Source organism: Cherax quadricarinatus, chromosome 45 (assembly GCF_038502225.1).
Source record: "Cherax quadricarinatus isolate ZL_2023a chromosome 45, ASM3850222v1, whole genome shotgun sequence".
NCBI lineage: Eukaryota > Metazoa > Arthropoda > Malacostraca > Decapoda > Parastacidae > Cherax > Cherax quadricarinatus.
In genome coordinates, this window is record NC_091336.1 from 11,735,383 (window position 1) to 11,742,051 (window position 6,669).

Below are 6,669 nucleotides of genomic sequence, written 5' to 3' on the forward strand. Positions count from 1 at the left end.
TCCTTAATCTTGTCTCCCAGGATGCAACCCACACCAGTCGACTAACACCCAGGTGAACAGGGAAAATGCCTGGAACTAGTGCTCATATTGGTGAATTTAGAGCCAGCAAAGGTTGGTTTGAGAGATTTAAGAATCGTAGTGGCATACACAGTGTGATAAGGCCTGTTCTGGAAGAAAATACCAAACAGGACCTACAGTACTCAGGAGGAAAAGGCACTCCCAGGACACAGTGTCTCATCAGTCATTGCTGCATCTTCAATAAAGGTAAGTGTCATTTATTCTTCATTTAGTAGAGTAGTACATGCACAATATATATTGTGCATGTACTACTCTACTATTGTGCATGTATCCTTCTCTTTGTGTGTAGGAAAATGTATATTTCATGTGGTAAAATTTTTTTTTTCATACTTTTGGGTGTCTTGCACGGATTAATTTGATTTCCATTATTTCTTATGGGGAAAATTCATTCGCATACCGAACATTTCGCATAACAGCCAGCCCTCTTGCACGGATTAAGGTCGCTATGCGGGGGTCCACTGTATGTATGTATGTATACAGTGGACCCCCGCCTTACGAACGCATCACGTTACGTTAAGTCTGCCATACGAAGCATTTTGCCTCGCCTCATGATAAAAAAGTCACCTTACGTGATTCGTCTGGGACGTGTCCCACGTGTGGCCTCAGCGCCAGTGTTTACAAGCCAGCCAGTGCGGTCTCATCTACGCATACATTCGGTACATTTCACATTATCCCAGTGTTTTTAGTGCTTGTAACTGCAAAATAAGTCACCATGGACCCCAAGAGAGCTTCTAGTGCCATCCCTGTAGTAAAAAGGGCGAGAATTAGCATGGAATTGAAGAGAGAGATTAAGGAAATGTGTGCAAAGTGGGTTGAACTGCAAACCTTTACGGATGAAAAATCACCCTGACACAGCTACTGCAAGCCGTGTTGGCAACCTGTATAATGACAGTGTTATGGCCCATTGTAAACAAGTCTTAAAGGAACGGGAGGTACAGAGCTCTATGGACAGATTTGTTGTGCGACAGAGGTCAAGTGGCTCAAGCTGGTCCTAGTGGCATTAAAAGAAGAAGGGAAGTAACCCCAGAAAAGGACTTGCTACCTAAAATCCTAATGGAAGGGGATTCCCCTTCTAAACAATAACTTCCACACTCTCCCTCCTCCCATCCCATCAATCACCAGATCCTCAATAAAGGTGTCATGTATTATATTCTTAGTATAGTAGTAATTGTGCATGTCTTCTTCAGTTTGTGTATTAAAATTAATATTTCATGTGGTAATTTTTTTTTTTCACACTTTGGGGTGTCAGGAACGGATTAATTTGATTCCATTATTTCTTGTGCAGAAAATTAATTCGGTTTACGATAATTTCGGCTTACAATGAGGTCTCAGGAACGGATTAATATCGTAAGGCAGGGGTCCACTATATATTTGCACACTTACTAAGGTTTTAATACTGGGTGCTGCATCCTTTATGCTTAATCACGTCCCTCAGCCATGTAGGAAGACATGAAAATTCGAGGGTTTGAGGTGGTGTATTATTCCATGCCTCATGTAGAGCAGCCTCCAGCTGCAGGATGGAACTGATATCCTTGCCCAGTGAACTTAGTTTCACTGTTGACTAGAGGTTCTCAGTAGGGTTTAGGTCTGGGGAATTGCCTGGCCAGTCATTAAAGAACCTCACTTCATAGTCCTTAAGCCACTGAACTACAGATTTGGCAAAATGACACTACACCATCCTGCATAAAAACCATAGCCCCACACTTGACAAATGCCTCGGGTAAATTGTCACACAATAACTCCAGGTAATATACTGGTTCATATTGTGCTTCTCAAAAACAAGCACGAGTTCACCAACACTTGAGCACTGAAACACCCCCAAACCATGAGCGAGTCTGGGTGTTTGATAGTTCCACAGGTGTAGTGGGGGTCTAGCGGGTCACTACCTCTGGGCTGGTACATGTCCCCCACAGTTACAGGTAACTGTGAAGGTTGCTACATCACTCCAAAGTACACCTGTACTTCAGACCACTGTTGAGGATGCCAGTGAAGATATTTCTTTGCATAATCCAGCCTATGTTTGTTCTTTGGCTTGGAGAGGATCGGTTTCTTAACCTGGCAGTGACTACTGTAGCCCAGTTCTGACACGCATCTCTTAACAGTTCTTACAGACACCTCTGAGAGATGTGGATTCTTTTCCGAGGTTTGGCAGACAGTAACTCAACACTGCCACCAGCCTTGAAATGCTGCACCCAGTTCCTCACTGAACGCTCACACGCACACCAACATTCTCCACTATTTATTTCGTCTGGTGCTCAGCTTTGTGAAGCCCTATGATTTGAGCTATAGTTTCACGTGTTAAAGACTTCCTTTTACCCATAATCAAACATGTATAGCCCCAAAACCAAAGGGAACACCGGACAAAAGATGGGGCGGATGAGACAAAAGTGCAATACTTCCTCTCACCACAGCAGCTATGTGAGCACTGAGGAGTCACTGTGGAGTGTGGCGGCAGGTTGTGATGTCATGCTAACGGCCGCTACCTGGCATAATGCACTGATGAAAAGACCCCCCTGTATGGTAGGCCTTTTTCGTCATGGCATTATGCCGGGGTGCTCACCTGGCATTAATGCAGTGACTAGCACTGTAGTACAGGGCCCCTGCTTAGACAGGATGGATCTAATGCAGATGATGACAAAGAATTGAGTGAGATACCATAACTTTAATACGACTTGTGTTTAGGGAGCCACTAATTATCAGTAAAGATAGACAATCCAAATGATTTTTTCATGAACAAGCCTCAAAACCCTGTCAATGTGTGCCAAATTTCTGACTAACTCATATCAGACAGAGATGTAAACCATAGCACCGTATCATCCTTATTGCAAATCTCCAGGAAGACGAACCAATTTCAACTACACTCCGTTACGGAAGACTGGAGGAAATAATAGCTAGAACTGAGTATACTACAAACTCTAATCACACAATAGAGCAGAAAAGTAATGTGAAGGACCTGGGAGTGGTAATGTCTGAGGATCTCACCTTCAAGGATCATAACTTCTGCGAGGAAAATGATAGGATGAATGATGAGAACATTTAAGATGAGATGCCAAGCCATGATCCTTCTTAAATCACTTGTTCTCTCTAGGCTGGAATACTGCTGTACACTAATAGCTCCATTCAAAGCAGGTGAAATCACAGATGTAGAGAATGTAGAGAACCTTTACTGCACTTATCAGTTCCATCAAACACCTTAACTACAGGTTGGCCATCACTAATCTGGTATCATTGGATTAGTGATTTTGCTGGATTACAGAGTGGTTAGGTTAGATTATAATAATGAAAGAAAGCACTAAACTGACAAGGGTCATGCAGCGCTGGTGGCTAGGTTAGAATACACTTAACCCAACGGCTATACATGCACAGCGATAGTTTCACCCACTTTACTCCCTATTTTTGGCCCATTCCATTGTTCCAGTCTACCAAATTCATAGCTCTTTCGCTAGTATTCCTTCTATTCTGTTGAGTACAAGAAACTGCCACATACCTATTTCAATTACCCAATAAAGTGGCAGAAATCGGTAATTTGGCCGATTTCATACAAATTTCTAGAGATGCCAATTTCAAAATAGTCCAGAATAAACAATGCAGACATTCCTGGCACTAAAATAACTTTCTCTGTTCATTAGTCACGTCTCCAGGCCCCTCTTATATTACTCTTTCCATTGTGAATTTTTATTCACACTAAAAATAGAGGATTTACTGTTATGCAGACTACTGCATTATTGTAATAATTTTATAAATATAATGTCAACCCGTTTATGACTGCATATTAGACCAGCCAGTTGGACACATATTGGATGGTGGCATCATTTGTTTACTCTCAAACATAGGCAAAAAATCGAACTTTTCCACTACTTTGAACTTAGTTTCAAGGTACTTTTCATAATATATCCTCCATTTTATCAAACGAGGAGAAAAAAAAAAAACGTATGAAAATACACTGCAGAGTTGCTGTTTTACACTAAAACACTGTTGCAGTTTTTTTCTTATGCATGCTGCAGGATTTTTTTTTTTTATATAGTACACACACACCATGCAGATCTATTCTTTCGTATGTAGGCCTAAATTTACTGGTCACAACTTATCTGAGTGAATTGAGCTCATGGCGACCAACAGTGGCTTCAAAGCCACCTTATCTTTTAATGACAATGTACGGTGTACGTATGTGCTTTATACAATGAGCAGTATTTCTTTTATTTGATAGAACCATGGCTAGGGCTAAAAAAACAGGCAGGTTATAACAATTAATGGAGAAAAATAAATTGGAAATGACTCGTGCAGAAAGTAGCGCCACTGAACAGTAACGGCAGGTTGGTGTTTCAACCCCGGAAATTTGAAATTATGTTAGCTGAAATTAGTGCCAGATTACTGATTGCTGGATTAATGACGACTGACCTGTACTGGGAATGCTTGGAAGCACTTGACTTGTATTCTCTGGGGTGCAGGCAAGAAGCATCATGATCTACACCTGGAAAATCCTAGAGGGACTGGTCCCTAATCTGCACACAGATATCACTCTCTACGAAAGCAAAAGACTTGGCAAGTGATGCATTATATGCCCAATGAAAAGTAGAGGCACCATTAGTACACTAAGAAAACACCATAAGTGTCCAGTCTCCCACCAGTCATAAGGGGAATTACCAATAGACCCCTGGTTGTCTTCAAGAGGGAGCTGGACAGATACCTAAAGTCAGTGCCAGATCAGCTGGGCTGTGGTTCATATGTTGGATTACGTGCGGCCAGCAGTAACAGCCTAGTTGATCAGGCCCTGAGCCACTGGGAGGCCTGGTTGTGAACTGGGCCACAGGGGCATTGATCCCTGGAATACCCTCCAGGTAGGTTAGGGTTTGTAGGAGGGAGGGGGACTATTTCCCATTGAAAGAGATGTATGTCACCATGGTAGTCTAATATATTTAGATAGGGGTAGTCAAAGAAGTGAATGCTAAGATGTTGGTTGTGATACAAAGTGGGAGTTGTTCTTTGTTGATGACAGTTCTCTTGAGGGATTCTGAAAAGTAGCAAAGGTTGATAGATAAACTTAGGATATGGAAAAGAAAATTTAAAGTGAACATAGAAAAGCAGACTCCTCTAACTTTCTAAAGGAAACTGATCATTTGCAGTTTTCTAAACCTCTCCAAGTTTACATACATCATTGTATTATTATAATCAAAAAGAAGTGCTAAGCCACAAGGGCTATACAGCGCTGCATACATCATTGTAGCACTATCATCCCTGAGGGTTCAGGGATGACAGTGCACACAAAAATAAAAGGCAAGATACAGTAATGAGTTAGAAAATTAGAAAGGGCATTTAACCCTTTCAGGGTCCGTCCCATAGATCTACGGCTTTACGTTCAGGGTCCAAACCGTAGATCTACGTCATGAGCTCAGCTCACTGATAAACTGAGAGTGGTACATTTGAGCCTAGATATGAGAGAATACATCGATGTGGTATGTGTGCACCACATAAAACAGATCCTGCAGCACACTGTGTATGAGAGAAAAAAACTGAAATCATGATTTTTCGATTAAAACAGCGACTTCACAGTTTTTTTTTCTATGTTTTTTATAGTTGTATTTGCGATTTCTTGGTCTCATTTGATAGAATGGAAGACATATTACAGAAATAGAGATGATTTTGATTGGTTTTAGCACTGGAAATGGCTTGAAACTGAGCTCAAAGTAGCGGAAATGTTAAATTTTTGCCGATATTCAAGAGTAAACAAAATTCATTATGTGAATAAAAAATCAAAATGGAATTTATTTGTAAAGCCTCAAAACGTAACTAATGAACAGAGGAAATGTTAGTTTAGTTCCAGGAATACCTACATTGTTTATTCTGGACCCTATTTTGAAATTGGAATATTTTGAACTTTGTGTTAAATTGGCCAAATTAACAATTTCCGATCACTTTATTTTGTAGTTGAAACAGTTGACTTGGCGATTTCTTGTGCTCAATTGATAGAATAGAAGTAATACTAGTGAAATAGCTAAGAATTTGGTTGACTGGAATAATGTAATTGGCCTAAAATGGGAGTCAAAGTCGGCAAAAATCGCCGATTCGTAAATATCACCGACGCATCAAAATTCGCGAGAGCATAATTTCGTCAATTTTCCATCAAATTTCGTACTTTTTGTTTTATTACCTTCACAAAAAGATTCTCTACCATTTCATAAGAAAAAATAATTTTTTTTTTGAAAATTCTTGGACACTGGGGCACCACTTCAAATTTGGGCCTTGGACCCTGAAGGGGTTAAATGTGAAAGTCTAATTATAAAAATAATTGAAATATACTGTGGGTAAAAAAAAGGCTTGTTTTAATTGTATATAAAAAATTACATTTTTTTAATTGTGAGGTTTATGCATGGTTGTGACATATTAACAATTATTTGTCAAGTTCTAAAAAATGTGTTGTTCTTTTATGTATTCATTTTTTGTAATGTGTATAGTTATACATTGTTGAATATTATTTGCTTTATTATGCATATTTTATTATAGATTTCTAATTTTGAAGTAGCTGCAAAAAAAATTTAGATAGTTTAAAAATTATTTTTGTCTATGATCGTTCAACTGTACTAAGAAACCAAA